Raw genomic sequence first — 24510 nt, 5'->3', positions numbered from 1 at the left:
TGGTGATATCTGCAACTGACCTTTGATATCGGGATCATAAAGTAAGCAACATTCAGATCAAGCTTCACTGACCAATCGTTCACTTCCAAAATATCCCTTAGAAGATGGATACCCTCCATCTTGAAATGTCTGAACACCAGAAACCAATTCAAATGTCTTAAATTTATCACAGGGTGACAAACTTTTTTCTTCTTTGTCACCAAAAAAAGTATGCTCACAAAGGCCAACTCTTCCTCTCGCGCTCTTTTTATGGCATGTTTCTTTAAGATCTCTTTAACCTCTAAATCCACCATTTTTTCTTGATCCTCTGGAAACACCATTTCCAAAGGTTCTATGGTCTGAAAAGGGTTTTCTCTAAACTCTATTACATAACACAAATTGAATCCAGGACCCATTGGTCCCTTGTCAAAATCTCAAACTTGCCACAAAAGTTTTCAAGCGCCACCCTACTTTTTCTTGGAAATAACCAAAAGACATCTTCATACTTACTTTTGATTGCTTGCAATTACCATGCTCTCCCTTAGACTGGCGTCCTCTACTAGTTCTTACCCTTTGAGGAAAGAAACCAGTGCCAGACTGGACCAATGACACCCAGCAGCCTATCTTGACACTGCTTAAGCACTTTTTCTAATCCCTTCCAGGGATCTCTGCCCTTGTAAGATCAGGGTCTAGATCAGGCGTTGAACAAGCCTTATCAATAACTGGTCGAGAGCATTTAGCCTTCATCACAGCCAAGACCTCTTTTTCTAAGGGTCTACAAATCCATAGTTTTATAAACTCAGAAATATGAGTCAAAGGCCACCAATCGGAGCTTCTCAGATATCTAATCATATCCTGGCTAAACATCTCCTCATCTTACCTTTATCTCTTTCTAGCTTTTCCATTTTGACATTGGCCAGATCCCAACAGGCATCTTCATATGCATCAAAGTACCATTTTGATTATAAGAATCTCAATCTTCAGGTCTAGCCTGAGTCTCCTTTGTGTGCCACAAGGGGCATGATCCATCGGGCCCAGTAGGACCACTTCAGCTTCTGTGGTGGGTAGACCTCCTCTTTGTCAAGAGGAAATATCCTCCTTTAGTCCCTTATCAACATGCCTCCTATTCAATGCCTCCTCTTCAGTGTCCTCTTACCACTCGCTTTCTTTTCACAAATAACCTCTTCCACATCCAGAGACCAACACTCTTCATCCAAATCTGAAAGGCCCTTTTCCTTCCTTTTCCTACTTAACACTGACTCCAACACTTCCTTAACTGAAGCCCTAACCTCTTTCTGAACCATCTTCTTTAAAGACTCTTCCTGAGTGTTAGACCCAGTTGTCTCCTCCTCGCTCATTGTTCCCTCTTCAAAATATTTACTATGTTTCTTATTATTTCTTCTTTTTTTAATTCTTTCATCACCACCAACAATCTATAGCAACCTTCTAAACCTCCAATTTAAACTGTTAGAATTACACAACCGTGCAAGCCACTGCACCACAATGGCTGCTGCACCCTTCCTCCTCATTGAAACCTATTGCCTGCACCAAAATGGCCGCTGTGTCAAGCAATAGCATAATCGTATATGTTGCACACAGAGACCAAAATGGCACTGTGTGGCTGCAATTTCTTCATACCCTTGGCCATACTTGTATGCCAATAGTGGAATCAAGCCATACCGTAGTCTCTTTAGTTGACGCTTCATTATTGGTTTTAAGGGAGAGGACAGGTAGTTTTGACGCCCAACTTCCATGACTTAGATTTTTCAAGGTTAGTGCCTCATTGTCGGCCGACATTGTCTTTGCTTGTTTTGTTAAGAGTTTTGCTGCTGCAGGTATGGGTATGGGTATGGGGGCAGACCATATTTCATGATCTTACAGTGCTTCGACGCAGTGTGTTAAAAATTCATTCTAGGTTGACCCTGGGTTGCTTATCGTTAACCAGATTTGCTTCTTTAGCGTGTTGTCCCGTGCTTGTTTTGCTTTTAGGCAATAGGCTATGAACCTGGCTTTTAGTATCCACTTAGTCAGATTGAATTCCGTATGGGTTTGCGCATGGTTGGTAGGAAAAATACTCTACGGAACCAAGCTGACTTAGCTCTGTCCAGCCATGGTATCATTTTATCTTTAAAGACTATTCCGCCATGTGCCACTTATGGTAGGAATTGTGCCCCCAAAGCTCGAATTAAGGGAATAAGATCGGGTGAGCTCATGGCTTTACTTGCTCTACAGAAGGCCCCCTCTAGCGATTGTGCCATTCCATGCATTGCGGTGATGCGAGTTGACTGCCTTCCTTTATGGTCAATCCACACTCCCAAGTACTTGTATGCAGTAACTAGATCAATGGGTTTACCATCAACATGCCATGAGCCTCTCCTCTTTATTTGTCTGGAAATTATCATTGCCTTTGTTTTTGCCGCGTTTATTTTCAGATTGTTTACTTTGCAGTATAATGACAATGCTGTTAGGAGCCACTGCAGCCCGATCGGAGTTTGGTTGAGCAATATTGTGTCATCCGTGTATTTCAGCGATTTAATTTTAGGGTCCAGCAAATTATAGGGGGGAAAGCTCAGGCATCAGCCAGACAATCTGGTAAATCAGCCAAGTACAGGTTAAAAAGCATAGGGGCCACTATATATATCCTTGCTTTAATCCTTTGTTGGTCTTTATTTTTTTGGTCGTAGACCAGCCAGAATTGACTAAAATGAGGGCTTCTGATTTTGTGGTATTTATTTTTGTAACTTTTTCGTCTGTTTTTATCCATATTTCGTTTTTGGCCATCTCATTGGTATTTATCCATACTTATATAGTGTTTTGAGAATAAATGTAGCAGTACAATGGTATATTTCCACGTTTATTTAACTCTTGAACGTGCGCTCATACGTGGATGCCTGTCACAATTTAGCAAATTAAGCAGTCATTTATAACAAAACACTACACTCACAGGGACACCTTATCGTTATACTACAAATATATGTTAACATATGCCTGTATTTAAGAATTCTCATCCTAATTTTTAATTTTCCATGCTGTCTATCTGCTCAGCTGTTGCCTGGAATTCATAGAAGACAGCATGGAGAATCACTCACAACAAGTACCATTTTCAGTATGTTTCCACTTTTAAAAATAAATACAGACAAGAAACACATTGTTTTCTGTCTGTATTTATCTGTAAAAATGGAAACCTGGAAGCCTTAACTATAATCTTGACCTAGGTTTACAAGTATAAGGCAACCAGTGCTTTTAATAGTGCCTTATCAATGCCCCAGTTTTTTTAATTCATCCACAGTCTTGGGTGGGCCACACTGTCGAAAGCCGTTTGGAAGTCGATGTATGCTAGATACAGGGCACTTATTATTTTTTTTTTTTGCAAGCGTTGTCTCAGTCAAATGGGACATACAGACCAGGTTCTCTTCAATGTGTGATCCCTTTTGAAAGCCTGTTTGCGTATACAGGATCAGTTTAAGGGATTCTACCCAAGTCGTCAGTTCTTGTAATAATCTCCTGGCGTAGCACTTCCCATCTACGTTCAGGAGTGCAATCATTCACAAGCCTTTTTTAGGTCTCGCCTGACCCAGAGCATGCGCTGGTCTGGCGAGACTTATTGTAAGGGCTCCAAAAAGTGCTACCAGGCCAGCCTAGAGCTACAGTGCATGTGCGCGGGCGCGCGGGCCACGCTTTACCGCGATTACTTTCACTTTCGCTTGCATAGCCAATAGGTCCCGCTTTTGGGACCTTATAAGTATTTAGTTATGCAACTGTTGCATGGCTAAACACTTATAAGGTCCCAAAGGCGAGACCTATTGGCTATGCCAATGCTTGTTGTATATTGGAACTAAGAGGTAGCCCCTCAATGACTCGGGGATGCTTCTTCCCCGACCTGTACTCCCAAAATCAGAGCGCCATAATTGTTGCCCATTTCCATGCCACTCCTTTACACACAATGGACGGTATGCCATTGGGGCCGGGCGCCCCTCCAGATCGCATTTATATGATGAAGTGCATATCTACGCGGGGCGTTATTTCTTTTCGGTCGTGGAATCGAATTTGTGACTTCGTGATCCTTAATACGTTGTTGATATCCCTCATATTAGGGTTTGCGCCATTGTCACTAGATAGCTCCACATAGAGAGCTTCTATGTAGGTTTCCCATGCTGTGGGTGAGATGTTTGTGGTTGTCGGCCGCTGGCTTGATCTAAAACAATTATTCATCCAATTCCAAAAGCGCTTTTGGTCTTGTGACTTTATTATTTTGTGTGCTCTCTCCCAGTAATTTTTTTCAATCATTCTCCTATAGGAGAATCTTGCCTACCTATAGTTCTGGCGGTTTTCTGAAAACCTTTGCCTGTAGTGATGTGTTCGGACGTGTTGTTGGTGGTTTTGAGCATGATGTTACTTAATTTGCGTTTTATTATCACTTATAATTGTTTTTGTTTTGTGAGGGGATCATCTTTTGGGGATAAATTGTTGGCCCGACTGGGCTTGAGTTTATGAGGACTGGCATGTTTATTCTGATTCTAGAGTTTTAAGTATGGTTAAAAGCTGCTTCAAATGGCTGCACGTTGAGTAGCAATAAAAGACATGCATAATACTAGCCTCCGGTCTTGACATGAAATGAAAGGATGTTTAACATGCATTTATTTTTCATTTCAGTGAAGGCAGGTTTTTTTTATATGCAGTTATGTAAAGGCAAAAAACGAACAAAATACTTGCTGAATATTTTGTTCTTTTAAGCCACCTCTTTGACCCTTAGTTCCACCACACTCAATGACCCTCACTCCCTTGGCACGTCAGATCACATTTCCAAAACTTTTTTATGTGCTTCAAGGTCTGTTTGTAAATGAAGATAGCCTATAAACTTGCCTAGTAAAAAAGGTTGCATTTTCAAGCGATGTTCATTAACACTTCTTTGCTGAAGAATTTGTGCCCCCTGAGAAAGCAGCCATAGACCACCAGGATAGCGTGCCCCACAGTTTAAAGACCTCTGTTCTAAGGTGCAATATCAACCTGCAAAAATATAATTTGTCACTATATTACCAAGTTAAGTGTGGCTATGTATTGCCATGGTATAGTTGTTGTGGAGTGAAGAACAATAAATATATACTTACCCATTTATAACTACCTTAATGATATAGTGGCAGTCAGTATTCTGTAGTTGATATTTTTGTAGGTTGTTTTAAATTCCTCCGATAGTCTAATAAGCCTCTCTAAGAGAATAATAGGGCAGTCCTTATCCACTACTGAACTGTCATGTTAGTCCTTCTTTAGTAAGTGTACCACTGCACCTTGTTTCTGTGTAATGGGTATATCACCTGTTAATAATAATAACTTTATTGCATGATTAATGAAAATCTTACAAATGGAAAATCATCAATACACAGCCATATTAAATCATAACTATAAATCCTAGATCCATCTTAAACCATACACGAGCGAATATCCACTGCGAATAGTAGAGAATACATTATATACACTCATTTAGTTAATCATTATTGCAAGGCAACAAGGCAAATCTTAAAATAGGATAATTTATAGTTAATAAATTCATTACTTATGTGCAAATTCACTTGTGCAATTCAGAATTCTTCTCTAGCTATTAGTAACTTTCAAATTTACTATGCCCAAATCACTGACTTCCAATTTCTTTTTTGCTAGAATAAAAAATTTGGCAAAATTTGCATTCATTATTATATCCATAGGCTTAAAACAAACTACCAGGGCTTGTCGTCGTGATCGTACACCTCTATCAATAAAACAATGTTTTTAATATCTCATTCTTTCCTCCTTCATTGATGTAAATATACAAACCAAATGTATAATATTTTCTTCCCATTGGTTGCATAGTCTGCAGGGAGTCGGCTTTGTTGGTCTCAGCCAGGGCATTGAATGCATTAGTCCTGGAAGGTAGCCAAATCTTACTATAATAAATATATTTTTTGTTTGTACTGTCCAAGGTATTTCTAGATATGGCTGAGCTTTAAGGATCGTATATTCATTCACTATCATCCAAGCATGTGTTCGCTTAGTAAATAACTCCTTATCTTTCAGAAGGGATAGATGTTTTGTTGTTCTATTAATTATTTTTTTAAATGATAGTGGTGTTAGGGTCATTTCCCAAATCTCGTGTATTGACAACTCTTTCAGTGCTGTTTGAAGATATTTATAAAAATGAGATGTTTGATTCCTTAGACCACTCATTGGATTAAAAGTGTTGTTTTTTATTTGTTTCCGTACCTTTATATAGTGACTCATCCTTGCAATTTTCTGGTTTCACAATCCAAATTCAAATCAAATCTGTGCCGGGGATGCATTAGCCTGAAGTCGAAAAAAATATTTAAACATTTTGGTTATGGCATCATTCAATAGCGTGGAGTCCATACCGCAGAGAACTTCCCTTCCATAGATGAGGCTGGGCAGCAGTTTCGCTTTTATAACCTTTAGTAGTGGAAGATAGGTTGGCCTACCCAGAGAGCTATGTAACGGTCGAAAAGCCATAAGTAAAGAATGACTTATTTTTGTCAGCTGTTTTATGTTGTGAAAATGAGCCCTTGTCGTCAAACAGTATACCAAGGTATTTATAAGCTTTCACTTGTTCTAGCTGCCGACTTTGCAGATACCATTTATATTTACTATGGGTCGATACCCTATTGCTAACTTCCATTACTTTAGTTTTTGTTTCATTTATTACAATCTTGTTCTTCATTAAATATTTTGATTTTTTGTTTATAAGTCGCTGCAAACCTATCTTTGTTTGACTGAGCAAAACGACATCATCGGCATATAATAGATTTGAAATTTGTTTATCTGCCAATTTTGGTGAGTGAGCCAACTCGTTGTCTAGTGTTTCCGTTAGGTCAGATAAAAATAAGTTAAATGAATACAGTGCTAAAACACATCCTTGCTTTAGACCCTGAGATGTATCGATTCTTCTTGATAGCCGCGAGCCTTTACCTAATCGAACCCTGGTCCATGGCTCGGTGTATAGTCATTGGATTCCTTTTTAAAAGGCCATGACTGTACCATAATTATCCAGTTTCCTCCATAACATTTACCTATTTACACAATCAAAAGCTGATTTAAAATCCACGAAACATGGGTATAGCGGTTGTTTTTTCACTTTATATTTTTCTATTAATATTGGAAATATTAAAATATTTGTTGCCGTCCCTTGACCATGTATGAAACCAGATTGATTTGGCGGGATTAATTGCTTTTCCGTTGCCAAGTCTGTTAGTTCTTTCAAGAGAATTGATGCAAAGAGCTTAGCTTCTATATCTTGCAGCGTAATTAATCTGTAGTTAGTTGGGAGGGACCATTCACCACTTTAATAAATAGGTGAAATTATAGAACCCTTCCAAGACTCCGGAATGGTCGATGTTCGCAGTGCTTGGTTGAATACCAGTGTTAGGTAACTGGCCCAAATTAATGCAATCTTCTTATAGAAGACAGCTGGAATCCCATTTGGGCCAGGGGCTCCATCGGGTCTCTGTTTCTTAATAAGCTTACATACTTGGCTTTCGGTTATAGATATGCCGGTACCCTCGTTATCCTCTGTTCTACTTATATTGTCTGGGACTGGTGCCTGTTTTGTTTGCATTTTTTCTTTCCAAGTCAATTTGCTTACATCTGCATTTATCTTCTTAATTAATCTCGATAGATTTGATTACCTGGATGCTTTTCAACCAATCTTAATATTCTATTACGCTCTTTTTTTAATAAACGATATTCAGAAGACAATTTAACCAATGCCAGTGACTTTTTACCCTGCTGCTCCTTAATACCATCTTTTTTAATCTGGCAAGAGAATAATATTTTTGTAAAGAGGAACCATTTTTCAATAGCGTTCGGAGAATCTCCTTTAAAACAAATTTCAACCCTTGCTTGCGCCGTTGCTATGATTGATGCTTTGGAGGTTTCTGACCAATAAAGTTTCTTGTAATTTACCGTAGTTGTATCTCCCGGAAGTGTCATATATTTTCCATGCCTTACGCAGTTTAATTTTAACTCTGTTATTTATTGGTTATGATCACTCCCGTTTGGTTCTCCAATCCGATAAGATGAAATCTTTTGAAATAAGTTTAACAATGCTATTGTGTAGTCAATTCGAGATTTGTTACCAAATGCTTGATAAGTCCAGGCAGGTGGCAAGTCTTGCAGAAACTGTCAGTTTAGCACCTTTAGACCTAAGGATTCTTAATCTTTTAAAAAATTCTTACCAATTTTCCTCTTTCTTTTCTCCCTCAATATCCAGTGTAAGTGGAAGGCTAGGGATTGCTATGGATAGTCCTGTTGTTGAACTTCGTCGTCTCTAACATATGTCCACAACATATTTATATTGAAGTCACCCATAATGATGACCTCCGGTTGGGTGTCCTTATTCAATTGCTGCAATGTTACAGTTGTCAAACTACTAACCATTGCTCTTCTTGAACTGGAATCAAGGTGAATATATACATTTATTAGTAAGAGTTTCAATTATGTGTTTATCTTTATAACGTATTTTAACTATCACACAGTCACATGTATTTTGGGCTTACACTTCACTTTCCATTTTGAATTCTTTTGAAAAAAAGTAGCCAAACCCCCACACAATCTGCCGTATTTGATTGTTTTCGTTGCAGGCATATAATATCCATTAAAACCTTCTAATATAAAAGGATCCGTTACCCAGGTCTCTTGTAGGCAAATAATTTGAAAATGTTCCAACATTGAAGTCAGTTGCTCATTTTGTGTCTTTGATTGAATACCTTTTATATTCCAGGAGCATATTCCAACCCTACAGCTTGGGCTTGTTATCCCCTTCTCTCTTTTTTTTTTTTTAAATATATTTATTTGCATTTTTCATAGTTGCAATACAGTAACAGTTCCCAGCAGGAATATGAAGACATTTCAACGTCAATACCACAGCATCAAGTTCTTTATACAGTAATGAACAGTAGGACGACAGTAGAATGTCCCGTTGATCCCACTCTGGTCCGCCCCTCCCAACCCTCTCCCCAGCTCGTCTCAAGACCTCACTGAGATTCAGTAAGCGTAAGTCCATAGTGTTTAAGCCACTGCTTTCATATTCTCCAGAACTTTTTGGGACAGTCCCTTGCCTGATACGTCGTTTTCTCTCCCAGTATATACATGTCCATGCTTAGCTTCCATTCAGTCAGTGACGGGCATAGCACCGCCCCCCATGTCCTGGCCAGGTCACGCTTTGCCACTACCAGTCCCAGCTGGAGTAGTAATACTTTCGTCCTAGGAAGATCAACCTCGGTTTGAATTCCCAGCAGAACTAACTGCAGGTTCAATGGGATCGTCCCCTCCAGAATAGCCCCTAGTTCTTCTAACAGATTCACTCAGTACCTCTGAATCTGGGAGCATTCCCAAATCATGTGGAAGAAGGTGCCCTCCAGCGCTTGATAGCACAGGCAGTTGGGTTCCTCCGCTCTCCCTATTCTATGGAGACGTGCTCTATCGTAATATGCCCTGTGTAAATACTTGAATTGGATCAATCTTAGTCGTGATTTAATGGCCACTTCGCAAGGATGCATCAGTGCCATTTCCCAGTCCAAATCCTCTATTTCTCCCACATCCCGTTCCCATTTAGCCTTCAACTTATGTAAGGAGTCCGGCTTATTATTAATGATGGTCCTATATGTCCATGAGACTGCCTTATCTCCTATCTCTCCCATCAGGACACGACCCTCTAGTGGTGCGTACTCTGGAATTTCTGTTGTGTCTATTTGTTGTGCCCGCCACGCGTGTACCAGTTGTAAATATTTGTAATATTGGGATTTGAACATAGCATATTCAGTCTGCAGGTATGAGAAAGTCACCAGCTTCCCTCGATACAGTACGTCTTTCAGCTGTCAGATGTCCAGCAGGTCCCAATTCCTGGAAATCTTTCAATTTTGCGATTTCCTTAAGTCTGTTGCCCACGCAAAGCGGGGTTTCCCTTGTCACTCGACCTGCCCATTTCATCTGTCGTTCTGCTTTTTTCCAGATTGCTATCACTATCTGTGTGGCCGTTAGGAGACGTGTGGAGCCCTTTCCCCCATAGATGTAATGCGTGTATGGGTGTTCAGTGAATTGTGAGTGTTCAAGTGCATAGGTAGGGTGGTTCCGATCTACTTGTTCCCAGTAATTCACCACTATTAGGTGGGTTGCCCAATAATAGGCCCGTAGGTCAGGCAGGGAAATACCGCCATTGTATTGGTTGCGTTGTAGTGGCTCCAGCGCTATCCTCAGTGGTTTCCCATCCCAGAGGAACGTTCTCAGTCTGCCCTCAATCCTAGTGAACACCTCATCCAGGATCCATTGATACGTGTTTTGCAGGACATATAGGAACTTCGGAAGCACTATCATTTTGTAAAGTGCAGCCCGGCCCAACTAGGTTAACGGCAGAGTCTGTCTATCAACATCCCTCCGGAATTCCTTGTGTATTCTGTAAAGGTTTCGTTCCAGTGCCATCGCTTTGTTCGTCGTGACATATATATCCAAATACTTAATACCTTCTGAGGCCAATTGGAGTTGTCTCGGGCACACCTCACACCCACTACTGCCTCCCACCGGGTAGAGACACGATTTCTCCCAATTAATTGTGTACCCCGCATGGGCTCCGTATGTTTCACAACTATTCATTATGTTAGGGATGGGTTTTGTGACATACATCAGTATGTCGTCTGCATACAGTGATATGCGTTCATTCGATCCCTCGTCTCCTAGACCTCGAAATCCCGTTATGTCTGGGTGTGCTCTGATAACACATGTGAGCGGTTCCAGGACCAGTGCAAAAAGCAGGGGAGACAGGGGGCATCCCTGTCGTGTACCCCGGAGGGAGCCCATTGGGGCCAGCGACCTTAACTGTCTTCAGCTGGCCGATGGCCGTTACAATTTCCTCCTTGGTGATTGTCTCATCCAATATCTGTGAGTCACTATCTGCCAACTTTTGAAGGTGCGCATTCTGGAGGTAGGCCTGTATCTGTTCCAGTCCTTCCAAGTCGCGTTTGGTATAGAAGTGTTCATAATAATCTGCAAATGCGTTGGCTATTGCAAACGGGGTGTCATACGTCTGGCCGGTGTCAGTCTGTATCTGTGCCTGTGCCACCCACCTGCTTTCCAATTCCTCCCTATTATGCCATGCAAGCAGCCTGCCTGTTTTATCCCCTGCATCATATAACCGTCGGTGCATGGCTTGTAGCGCATGTTGTGCATCCTTCTTAGCCAGTGCAAAATATTCCCTTCTGAGAAGTTGCATACTACGCTGCAGCGAGGGGTTACTACTTGCGCTGGCCTGTGTTTCAATTTGCAGTAGTTGAGATTCCAGTCCTGCAATCTGTTCTCCCTTCCTTCGTTTCTTATATGCTATAATGTTCTGGGCTCTATCTCTCAATACTGGTTTGTAGGCCTCCCATAGTGTAATGGCTGAGTCCCCTGACCCCACATTCTCACCGAAGTAAAGTTTGGAGTCCACCCTAATTTCTTTGGCGACCTGCGGGTCTCTGAGTTCCCACAGGTTAAGTTTCCAATCCCCCGCTGGGCGTTGCGGCCGAGTACCCACTGTAAGCCACAGTGGCGAGTGATCTGAAAGGCCTCTCGCCAAATATTCCACTTTGTGTACATCTCCCAATTCTCCCACTGGAGTCAGTATATAGTCTAGACGTGAGAAGGCGTTGTGTGCCCCTGAATAAAAGGAGTAGGCTCTGGTTTGGAGGTGTTGCCTGCGCCATACATCTGTGAGCGCCAGTGTGTCTGTGAACCTCTTTAGTGGTGTCTGCCTAGGACCTCCTGTGGGGGTCGTTGTACGATCCATCATGGGATCCATTACATCATTAAAATCCCCTCCTCTGGCAGGACTGTCGCTAGTTTTTCTAGTGTTTGTTTCTGCAGCTTGGGGGTGCATATACGCTAATAGGAGTAATGTTTCTCCTGTCCCACATCCCCTTCACTGCAACGTATGTACCACCTGGGTCTGTCCACGTATGCTCAATTCTGAAAGGTAGGGTTTTCTTAATCAGTATTGCCACTCCTCTTGCCCCCGTAGAGAACCCAGCATGCGCCAGTGTCTTGTATGCCCCGTGGCCTATAAACCCACAGAGAGTCCCTTTTAGGTGTGTTTCCTGCAGTAAGATGACATCCGGTTTCAATCGTTTGAAATACGTCGCCACCAACCTCCTTTTAATTTTGTTGCCCATCCCGTTCCAGGAGAGGACCGTATATATCCCCGTGTTAGGTGTAGCCATCCCGTCGGTATACTGTGTCTGTCCTGTTATTTCGGCCGTCTCCACCACCCCACTCCAGCCGTGTCTGTGTTTCTTTGAATACTGCCTGCTCACTATGATGCCATTTAATGATGTAAAAACGCCCCCGTCCCCCTACCCCCATCTCCACCACCCCATACTCCCCCATCATCCTACCGACTATCCCTTGGGTCAACAGGACCAACTATGTCGTGTGTGGATTAGAGAGGTCTGTCGCCCTCCCCCCGAACTCACCCTCTCAAACTGGTCCCTGCCCTTCTGGGCTCTATTTACATAGATCTGCCTACCACCAGTCGACTATCTGATGTTAAAGCCTGCTCACCGCTAGTGGTTCTTATTGTCCTTCAGGCAGAAATATCCCGCATCACTTACCCCACACAAAATAAACAATCCTAGCACTCCAAAAACAACAAAAATCAAGGGAAGGAAAAAGAGAAAAAATCAAATTTGGAAAAGGATATACAGCACAATGTCTCTAAATTGGCCTACGGTTCTCCGGGCCAATTTCTGCACATCATTCTTCCGCGCCTGCTTGCGGTGTCTGATTGGTCATCTCGGTCGCTGTATGTGTCTCTGTCTGGTTCTCCAGGAGGTTAATGTTCTGTAACAACGGATGCTCACCCTCCGAGTCTGTCGTGATATCTTGATCTGTGCAATCCGCAGAACGCTGTCGTACCATGTCCTCGGTCCGTGATGATCTCATGGGTTTCTCCTTTTGATGTAAGCTCTCTGAGTCGGAGGCCTGTTGTGCTGATCCTGTTATTCTCCTGCTACGATATGGCGTCGCTCACTGAGTTCTGCTGCATGCAGTCTCCGTATTCCTCCCTTTAAGCTGCCGCGTTTTGGGCTTGGCACTGTCCTTGGAAGGGATCCTCCCAGAGAGCGCCATCACACCCCCTGATGTCCTCGGCAAGGGGCGCTCCTCCAACCAGTGCCATGCCTCCTCTGGAGTATTGCAGAAGAGCGTCCTCTCTTGATAGATCACTTTAAGTTTGGCAGGGAACAAGAGCATATATGTGATTCGCATTTGGCGTAGTTTGTCTTTTACCGAATCAAACGTTTTGCATTGCTTCTGTACCTCGCGGCAGTACCGGAAACACCATTATCTTTGCATTGCCCCAGCGAATGTCTACTTTTTGCCTGAACTCCCGGAGAATGAGGTCTCTATCTTGGTAGTTCAGAAACCTCGCAATCAGTGGTCGTGGGGAGGCTCCCGGCAGCGGTCATGCTCCGGGTATTCTGTGCGCTCTTTCAATCACGAAGCATGGCGAGAAGCGGGCGTCAGGGAATGTGTCCACCAGCCATCGTTGCAGGTAGGCGCCAGCATCCGCCCCCTCAATGGCCTCTGGTAATCCAAGAAAACAGAGATTATTCCTGCGCGCCCGATTTTCTGTGTCGTCATCCCCCCAGAGCACGTCTTTCATGGCCGCTGATAGGGCTGTGACCTCATTCCTGAGAACAGTGGTGGTGTCTTCAACCTCTGATATATGATGTTCCACCTGCGTCACCTTCTCCGACACTTTACGCAGGTCTTGGCGAAGTAAGTTAACATCAAGCTTGATCTCGTCATTCTTGTCCTCTTGGGCCTCCCTGGAGGATTGTATCGCTTGGAGGAGGACACTGTTATCCGGTGGGCCCGCCGATCCGGCAAGAAGGGGATCCCCGATCTGCAAGGGTTTAGTGAACTTGTCCATCTTCCCCTGTTTCTGTGTTTTGGAGTCCTTATCTTGCACCATCTAGATCCACCACCCTTATGGGTCGAACGATCACCGCCTGTTCAAGGAGCCAGGCGCCCCTTTTCCAGACACTGTCCTCAGATGTCACTGCACTACGGCTCATTGAGAGCTGCTGCCCTCCCTGGGTGCTCACCTCTGGTTTTGGCCGTGGTTCCCACCCCTTGTCACTCTGTGGGCGGGGGGGCAAAAGAGAGGGTGTAGGTCTTCCACTCATCACTGTCTTTCTCAGTGTCCAACCGCCTCACTGAAGAACCGGGCCTTTAAGGGCCTGGCGGCGCAGGGCACGCCTGAAATCTCCGAGTTCACCTGCCTTGTTGTACAGAGACACGGAATACTCTGTTAGCGTAGAAAACCAAATTTATTAGCTGCAGCTACGCACAGTTATCCTAGAAGTACATCAGTGGTAGGTTCTCAGGAGACTGCCACTTTACTCCGTGGCTCACAGTCTTTTATAACCTTATACACCCAAAGAAAAACACTCCCCATGCACCAAATATTAGCCAATAGGAAAACATTCAAAACAAGGCACCATGTAACCAGAACATCCCCCTTGAGTCGTGTTCTTGCCCAACCCCATAAATCAATCAATGACAACACCTATAGGTCAATCAGTAATGGCAGGACGTGTTTGTGTGCTTCAGAGGACGACTTGCAAAATAATATAATGCAGAGAAAGAATACCGATAGCCAACAGATAGTTGGGACAAGGATTAGTCAGTCTAGACAAGGATTAGTCAGTCTGGCTAGTTCCTGGAATTGGCTTCACAACAAGGAAGGGGGGTTATTTGACACTTAGCAGTACAAAGGGCAGAAACACTTCGTTCGCCGAGCTGCCTGAGTGAGGGCAACACAAAATGGCGACGGAATACAAAATGGAGTCGAAACTAAATTACCTCAGACCCTCCTTTTGCCGTTACGCAGGCAAAACCCATAGACTCATGTTAATCTGAGTCAATGTCAATAGCCATGAGGTCGTCAAGCTGTTGCTGTAACATCATTTTCATATTTTCTGCTTTCTGTGAGACAGGCCTTGGAACACACATGGTGGCACAAAGGCCGCAGATAGCAGGACCAGATTGTAGACAGAGGCAACACGAGAAGATAATGGCCAAAATCATTCCAATGAAAGTCAATACTTTCCATCCCCATGTGGACAGTAATCCCCAAAACCATTCTGTCAAAGACCAATCTCTTTCGTCCTGGTGAATGGACTCAGCGATCAGATGCAATTTAGAGATGGCCTGGTATACTGTAGGGGCGTTGTCAGGTATGTAAATGCAACAGCTGGATCCAATCAATTTACATACTCCACCACGGTCCGCAAGAATGATATCTAAAACCATCCTGTTCTGTAATGTCATAAGGCCGTCCACCTGAAGCTCGGCTGTGAGGTTACTCAGTGCCCCTACAGTTTAATCTATTGTTGCCTCAACAACTCGAGTGAGGTGCCTTATGTTTCTGCTATTGGCCATAGGGCCCCAAAATGGGAGGAATCCTTTGAAAAAGTCGCCTCCCTCTTGTCCTGCTGTATCTTCTGAATTAATGACGCCCCTACTGTACCTATTTCTGTGATGTCCCGAAGGGGCGGTGGAGGAAGGAGAAACGCCACGTAACATTATCCTGAGAAATTAGTTGGTAACCATGTATAGGCCCTGTCATGGCAAACGAAATACGTTCCCTGAGATGGCACTAACGGTGGAGAAGTCTTAGATGCATAGGTATATGTATGTGCACAAGAGCTTGTTCCCAATTGGGCCTTAGCATTCTGACCATTTCCTTGGAGACACAGGTGGCCTCGGTGGGGTACAGTCCATATGGGCGGGGATCTCTTTTGTCTGGCCCTATCTGTAAGGCTAGTAACGTAACGGGTCACGTTCCAGCCAATGTATGCCCGTCGTTCGTCGGCGGGGAACTTATTAATTTTACTGTAATATTTGGTCATAGCCAATATTCCCTTTACCAGAGGGTCATGACTAACGTCAACCCCACCCCCATATGGACCAACAGGGTGCCGGGGTTGGTTCTCATAAGCATTAGAGAACATAGACACATAAGCCCAAGCAGACCCCTCCAGGTAAAAAGGTCAAACTAAATATGGCATCCCTTTATCCGTAGTATGGGGCAAGAGTCCACAAACCCAACAATCGGTGGTATTGACCACCAATTGATGCTGGTGCAACAATTGAATGAATGAATTATTGAAATATTCCATTCTCCTACTTTGCTCATGTTCTGGTAGTGTATGTAACTGGTGCGGGGAGGCAGTGGTGTGAAAAGACACGGGATGGGAGGTAGGTTTAGGTGTCTGCTGCATAATATAAGTAACCCAACCCACACAAGCTAATATAATACATAAAAAGATTAAAATACACAACGTTATACCACATCTATTATACAATAATTTGCAATATTTCTTCATTTTATCCTTCTTATCATTTTTCCTTAATATAATAGAATCCATCCTCTAAATGTTGCTCGTGGCAGTCTTCCGTCTTCACTCAGCTGTGATTATCAGCCGTCCTATGACACTGCAAGTTCTGCAGGCCTATTGCCACTACTCAGGTCACAAACTAAGACTCTTACCACGACCCTGCAACCTAATTGGATGGTCAGTATCACTGAAAAGCGTAATCAAAAGAAAAATTCTCAATTGTCTCTAGCCACTCTAGGCCTCAAATTGTATCTCGTTTTATTCGGCACAGTCTGGTCCTGAAAAAGTGTCTCCGGATTAGTCGTGTTTAACCTGAGATGTGGTGGTACAGCGTCCTGCAGAACGTCATCATCCTCTTTCTCAGATCGAGTCCAATCTAGGTGTGCATTGCTAAAAGGTACGAATCGGGGGACCCTTTCACCTTCAAAATCGCCAATACCTTCATGGACCCACTGGTCATAAGGCAAAGGCAAGGGTACCTTCTTACAATGCACACTGTGGATCCAATTTTTCTTTCCGACCACCTTCACAGCTGTGCGTGTTGTCAATAATACTTGACGAGGCTCTTTCCAGCGAGGTTCCAAGTTGTTCGATCTTTTAAAATTCGTCACACACACCCAATCGCCGGGTTGTATGGTATGACCAGGATCAAGTAGAAGCCTGAGGCAAAGCGTCTTGTACCTGTTGATGAAGGACACGCAATTTAGTGGTGAGGTCATGCAAATAATCAATCAATATTGGATGCTCTATCTCGGAATACTTCTTTGGCCTTGGAACTCCCCAGACATTTGCTGGGCGTCCAAACACAACCTCGTAGGGACTGAGTCCCATACGGGAATGAACAGTTGTTCGAGTAGACAAAAGAGCCAAGGGTAAAGCATCGAGCCAGGCAAGACCCGTGCTGGCCTGTATCTTCGCGAGCTTGAGCTTAAGAGTACCATTATAGTATTCCACCAAACCTGCTGACTGAGGGTGGTTTGCCGCATGAAATTTTTGTCTGATACCAAGACCTACACACACTTTCTGCATTATCTGACCCACGAATTCACTTCCATTGTCACTCCAGACAATTCGAGGCAAGCCTAACCGCGGGAAAAACAGAGCAGTATTATTCTTTAGGGGGTAGGCCTCTATCCATCTAGAAAAGGCACACACCACCACAAGGACATACTTCAGATTATTACATCTTTCCATGTGAATGTAATCTATTTGCAACACCTCAAAAGGGTACGTTGGAGGGGCAAAATGGTCTGATGGGGTTGGTGTTCCCTTTCCTGGATTGTGCATCAATCAAACAATACAGTGCTTAACCAGATTACCTGCGCATTTATGGATCCCCACATTCTGCCATACAGGGGCCAGAAGTTTGCATATCCCTTTAGCACTAATGTGGGCTGGACCATGTGCCATGGTAACTACTGGAAGTACATAGGCGTCTGGTAACAGCCAGCGCTGATGTTCCGACAATTCTGTCCAACACCCTGTCGCGTCCAACATTCCTGTACCCTCTCTCCACTTACTCAGTTCTTTCTCTGTAGCCTCTACCTGGATCATTTTTACACTTTCTATTGTGTCCTCACACATCCCTCCTTGTCTGACCCATCTAGCAGGGCCCGCAACATATATGCGGCTTGTGACATCTCTGGCTGTCTCTTTCGCTGTCTGGTCTGCAAAAGCATTTCCTCGACCCACATCATCAGTGATTTTCTTATGCGCACTACATTTGACAAATGCTATCTGAGTGGGCAAGGTGAGCGATTCGAGAAGGTCATTTATCAACTGACCATGCTGTATCTTAGTGCCGTGGGAGGTGAGAAATCCTCTTTCCCTCCACAGGCGACCAAAACTGTGGGCCACTCCAAACGCATACTGGCTATCAGTGAACACATTCACTCTCTTTCCTTCAGCCAACACACAAGCTCTAGTCAGAGCTATCAATTCAGCTGCCTGGGCTGAATTGTGCCTAATGCGTGCTGTTTCCACAATTGTGTACAAAGTAGTGACTGCATAGGCCGAAGTCGTCTCACCATTGGGGAGCTTGAAACAAGAACCATCCACCCATAGGATCCCATCCGGGTCCAGGAGTGGAGTGTACTTTAGATCCACTCTACCTTTTGTCTCCTCCTCTGTGCGGAGGAAACAATCATGCTGCTCCTGAGTACCTGTTTCTACTGGGATTGGTAACAGTGTGGCTGGGTTTAGGGTATTGCATCGTTTAATATGTACATGACTGGCCAAGAGCGTCAGCTCGTACCCTGACAAGCGGGCGCTCGTAAGGTGCTGAGTCTTTGTTCTATTTAGGAGAGTATCTACTGCATGCGGCACCATGACAATAAGAGTATTATTCAGTACCAATCCAGCAGACTGGCGAATGGAAACCGCTGCTGCTGCTGTGGCTTTCAGACAACTGGGTAACGCCTTGGCCACTGGGTCTAGTGTGGCCGAAAAATAGGCACATGGGCGCTGCTTGTCTCCAAATGGTTGCGTTAAAACTGACAATGCGCAACCTTCTCTCTCATGAACGTAGAGTGTGAAAGGCTTACTGTAATCAGGAGTACCTAACACAGGAGCAGAGCACAAGGAAGTACGTAAATCAGTAACACTTTTCTGACATTCCACAGTCCAAGGGAGAGGTTGGAGTGTATCTTTGAGAGTCAGTGCCAACAGAGGTTTCGCTAGCAAAGAAAAATTTGGAATCCACTGTCTACAATAAGAGGTAATTCCCAAAAAGGCACGCACCTCCCTTTGTGTACATGGTACAGACATTTGAGCAATCGCTTGGATACGTTCTGGGGTCAATCGCCGTCCCTCGTTCGACAAGAGATGACCTAGATAGGTAACCTCTTGGCGACAATATTGCAATTTAGAGGGTGAAACCTTGTGATGAAGGTCAGACAAGTGACGTAACAGTGAAATAGTAATCTGTTTACAAGTGTCCTCAGAATCAGCAGCAACCAACAGGTCATCTACGTATTGAATAAGGGTGGCACCTGGGGGCAAAGAGAAAGCATCAAGCTGCGTTTTCAAAGCTTGACTGTAAATGGAGGGACTCTCGCAATAGCCTTGAGGAGCACGCTTGAACCGGAAACTTCGGCCTCCTAAAGAGAAGCCAAAAATATCCCTACTTTCCTCAGCAATAGGAATGCTGAAGAAAGCATTCTTAAGGTCGATAACAGAAAACCAAGCAGCCGAAGCAGGTATCATTGTCAATAGGGCAGTGATATCTGGAACAACAGGAAATTGGGGTACAACAATCTTGTTGACCTCCCGGAGGTCAATCACAAAACGATAAACGGGTGGCTGGGAAGAGTCAGTGCGTTTAAGAACAGGTAAAACAGGACTATTGCATACATTTCCCCTTGTCTCTTCAATCACGCCTTTCTGAATCAAATCATAAGTAATAGCCAATAGAGCTTTTTCACAATCACTGGAAATATTGTACTGGGGAATGCGGGGTAACTTAACATTGGATTTGAAGGTGACGATGTAGGACGGAATCCGCAGAAGACCAACATCATTGGGACCTGTAGCCCAGAGGGTTGCAGGAAGGGAGCGAAATTCAGGGGGGAGTTGGTCTTTAGACAAATACGCCGGGGAAATCAATTTCTTACCTAAAGTGAGGTGTACACCAGAAGGGGAACAATTTAATGTTGCGTACAGTCTTTTTAACAAGTCCAAACCTAACAAATTTTCACCACAACCAGTTGTCAAAATAAGCGGAGCCTCCAAATCATAAGGACGTATTGAGATGGGCAGAGGACAAGAAACTGGGTTATGAACTGAGGCGCCAGAAAATCCTACAGAAATATTTGTTAAGCCAGACAAAGGTGCCCCACGGAGTTTAGAGTGGATGATAGAACTCTTCGTTGCACCAGTGTCTAATAGAAATGGCTCTGAAACACCTAGTGCAACAACTTTAACATAAGGCCCATTTTGGTCCACTGGAACTGATATGACTCCCTCACTTTGTCTATGGCTGTCCTAGATAGTATGAAAACCCTGACTCTCATCCTCTGTATAATAATCATCATTGTAATAATGGGCAGACTTAGCATTATGCTGATCAAAATAATTCATGGAGTTTTGAGGGGAAAAGGAACGCTGGTCTTGAGATGATGTGCCTCGCCCCCTACCCCTGAGTGTTGACTGGTAGCCATCTCGGCCTCGCGGCCCAGGCATGCCACCAGCACGCTGCAACAAAACCGGGCAACTATTTTTGAAGTGACCTTCCTCCTTACAATAAGCGCATTAATTTGGACCCAGTGGGGGCCGGGGAACAAAGGGCTCAGGTTTTTGCAACAGCTTCTGGAATTGGGGAAGCGGCTGGAACTGACGCTGAGCAGGGCGAGGGGGATAAGCCTGTTGCAAAAGAACTTTCGTTTTTAATTCCTTAGTCTTTTTATCAAGTTTGTCCTTTTCCTCTTTATCCCTATTTTCATAATACTGAGCAGTAGCCAATATCTGTGCAGAAGAGGAAACGGCCCACGCACTTTCGGAATCCTTCAGTTTATTGGAAAGTTCAGGGAGCAAATTAAACACAAATTTATCTACAAATAATCGTTGGCCACCTTCCGTGCTCATATCCTGACCACTGTGATCAAGAAACGTCTCCTCAAATCGAGTAAAAAAGTCGGAAACGCTTTCATCTTTCTTTTGCTTACAGGCAGCTAACTTGTCCCAATTAACTCGCAGAGCGGGCATCATAGTTTTCATCAAGGTAATAATCCTAGCGGGAAGGTCTGCAATTAAGGCATCAGGTTTAGCCACCCACTTGGAGTCTATCTGCAGCAAGTATAACAGCCCAATCACCCCCCAATTCTTGGGCATGGTCCTCTTTCCAAATTCTAGCACACAATGGTTGTGGGACCACATTTCCCATCAGCATGTCTATATCGGCTAAATTCATAATGCATGCATCAACAGTCTGGGACAGTTCTTTGTAATCACCAGCAGGATTTTTACGGGGGTCTGGTAAGGATTGTTTAAGGGTCAGAACCTCAGATCTTTTCCAAGGAACATGTACCCATACATGTTGAAAGTGAGCGGGTATACCAGGATTAGCGCCCTGGGGTGCAACCGCTTCTCTCCACACCGGAGGAACTTCTCTCATAGGATAGTGTTTTAGTTTCCTTTTAACAGAAGGATCTAGTTCAGGCAGAGACCGGTAAGTGAACATTGTTCTAAAGGTGACAAGTGTCCTTACAGCATCCTCAACCTCAGCACCCACAATTATCCCTTTGTTAAAGTCAGCCTGAAAATCTAGCAGACCCTGGGGGCTGATCCTAAACCCATATCCTCCCACTCTTGACCAAGAATGACACACATGGTATCAAAAACATGTCTTTGTGTGGGCGCATCCCACTGCTGAAAAGTGTCCATGATATCTTGTATACCATACTGGGGGTCATTCATGATCCACTTACGGGCTTGGAGGTCTAACGCATCACGTTCTTGGGGACCTGGGAGCTGACTACGGGTCTGCCTACGAGGAAGAACAGGAGTCATGTTTAATGACCCAAAGAAAGGGGACAAAAGGCCAGAAACAGTGTCAACCAGCCGCTTACGAAATGAGGGGGAATTCGACATAAGGACAGGGGACAAGGTATTAGGCGGGGCAGAAGAGGGCGGCAAAAGAGTCAAACATAGCCGGCCGGGCTTTTCTTTTAAACAATGTAGCTTCCAAATTATCTAATATATCAGGCTCAAAACGACCATTTTTTTGGCCACTGCAAAACGCCATCTTTTCTCGTATAGCGGACCCACACTTCATTAAAGGTGATGGGGCCCACACCATGTTTAGAATAGAGCTCATAGGTGGGAGTTCCAGCCGGAGGAATTGGACAAGAGTCCTCCAGTCGGGAATCCCTATTACAACAAAACACCACCACCTTCTAAACTTACTGAAACCAGGCATCGTTATTTCACTGGCCTCTTTACAAACATCAAGGGGTTAATCAACCAACACAGCACAAATGTACTCACCCCTCGGCTTCGGCTTTTGCAAGAGCCGAATCAAAAACAAAGAAGTGGGAGCTACCTACTATTACTTAACCAAATGTTCTCTCATGCCAACAGAGGTCCGTCTAACGTCTCGCAATACCAGTCATCACCAAAGGGGGGCCAGGGCAGGGCGGCAGTCAGGGCAGCAGTCACAAGCAGCCGTTGGAAAGGAGAAGCCGCGCTGAAAAGATGTAACGCCCTGAACGTCTCAGGATCGTTTAACAGACACGACAATGAGGACGCAACCACTTGTGAAGGGTTAGTTCTTTTAATGAAGGCAAATAAAATACAAAGAACAAACAAAAGTTATAGTCACTGGAATCCTCCAGGCTAAGTACGTTACCAGCCCACAGCACGGATGGTCCTAACCGTCCTCTGCATATACGCCGATCCCGGCGTATGCCAACAGAGGGCAGAAATGAAATGGCCGACAATGCCAATCGGTAGGCTGTGAGGGGCACGAAGAGTGTTGGGGAGAATCGAGGAGTCAGGGAAACACCCAGCCGGGGTCTCTACCTGAAGGGAGCAGCCGCTCAACCTCTTCCTCAGACTGCACCGGGACGCGGAGTCACCTCCTGGTGATGCGTCACCGATACCCCAATCACAAGCAAGAAGACTGAACCGAGAGCAGCCGCTCGATCGATCCTGTGGACTTCCGAGTCTGTAACGCGGCAAACACCTCCTGGTGTGCGTTACAGCTGGCAGTCCCTGTGTCTCTGGTCGGGCTGGGAGTTACGACTCCAACCAGCAAAAGCGCCACTGCGCTTGGACTCAGCCGAGTCAAAAAGCGAAGCTCAATGGTTGACCGGTAGAGCTTCCGGGTCCTTCACAGGTGACGATGGGGCAAGACACGGCCCAGGGAGTAACGACTCGACCTACCTCCGTTCTTGCCTTACTGGAGCACCACTCCGGAACACTGCTCTTCACGAAGCAGGTACGTCGGTGTAAACACAATATCCGACAGCCTTGTACCTCCCGGTTCCTCCCTTTATAGGGCGTGTTTTCCTTGAGTTATGTAACAGCTCTCCTGTTTACATAAGGGCGTGTTTCCCTTGAGTTATGTAACAGCTCTCCTGTTTACATAAGGGCGTGTTTCCCTTGTATGACAGGAATTCTTGACAGTACATCCTCCCTCTCAGCGGCTCCCCACGGGTCCAGCGCTGGCAGGAAAACGCCGATGGAACAAGGAGACCAAGCGCGGAGCATGAACCCCTTCAGCCGGTTCCCATGAATGCTCCTCCGGGCCATAGCCTTTCCACGCAACCAGGTACCACAGCTTCCCCCTGCGCCATTTGGACGCCCGTATGCCCGACACTTCATACTCCACCTCCGACTCCACGCATACCGGCCTAGGTGTCCCAGACGGCTTGGAGGGTGCTGGTTTGAGCAATGATACATGAAAGACAGGGTGTATCCGCAATGACTGGGGCAAGCACACCTTCACGTTCACGGGACCCATACACTTCGTAATTCGATAGGGGCCCATGTACTTGGGATGGAACACACTGTTCTTTCGAAACCTCATGTTTCTTGTGGATATCCAGACGTAGTCTCCAGTGCGGTACAGTGGCCCGGGCCTTCTCTTCCTATCTGCCGCAGCCTTGTATCTTCTCTTGGCCTCTATTAGGACAGCCCTTGAGCGCATCAACGTGTCTTTTATGTGTGCCACCCTGTCCGCTGTGGCGGGAATCCTGTCCTCTCTGAACGGATGTAGAAATGGCAAGAACCTGGGATGTTGGCCATAGTTGCTATAGAACGGAGATGACTGTGTGGAGCTGTGAGTGGCGTTGTTATAGGCTATCTCTGCAACCCATAGCAAGTCGACCCATTCTTCCCTGCCCTGGTCCACAAAACATCGCAGATACTGTTTGAGCGTTTGGTTCAGGCGCTCGGTTTGGCCGTCCGTTTGAGGGTGGTAGCTGGTGGACAGGGCGGTCTTAACATGCAGCGCAGTGCACCAAGTCTTCCAGAATTGCGCAGTAAACTGCGACCCCCGGTCCGACACGATCACCCCAGGTAATCCATGCAGTCGTACCACATTCTTTAGGAGTAGTGACGCCAATTCCCCGGCCGTAGGGACTCTCTTGCAGGGGATGAAGTGCCCCATTTTCGTCAA

General features: G+C 44.8%; 1 protein-coding gene across 1 annotated transcript in view; it reads left to right on the top strand.

Annotated features, from left to right (window-relative positions):
- The window catches only part of QTGAL (queuosine-tRNA galactosyltransferase), a 2029717-nt gene that overhangs the window by 364879 nt on the left and 1640328 nt on the right, over window positions 1-24510 (top strand). The gene's annotated exons all lie outside the window — the stretch shown is intronic.

Source organism: Triturus cristatus, chromosome 7, assembly GCF_964204655.1.
Source record: "Triturus cristatus chromosome 7, aTriCri1.1, whole genome shotgun sequence".
In the NCBI taxonomy this organism is placed as follows: Eukaryota; Metazoa; Chordata; class Amphibia; order Caudata; family Salamandridae; genus Triturus; species Triturus cristatus.
The sequence above is the reverse complement of the archived record's forward strand: the minus strand, read 5'-3'. Positions and strand labels throughout refer to the sequence as shown.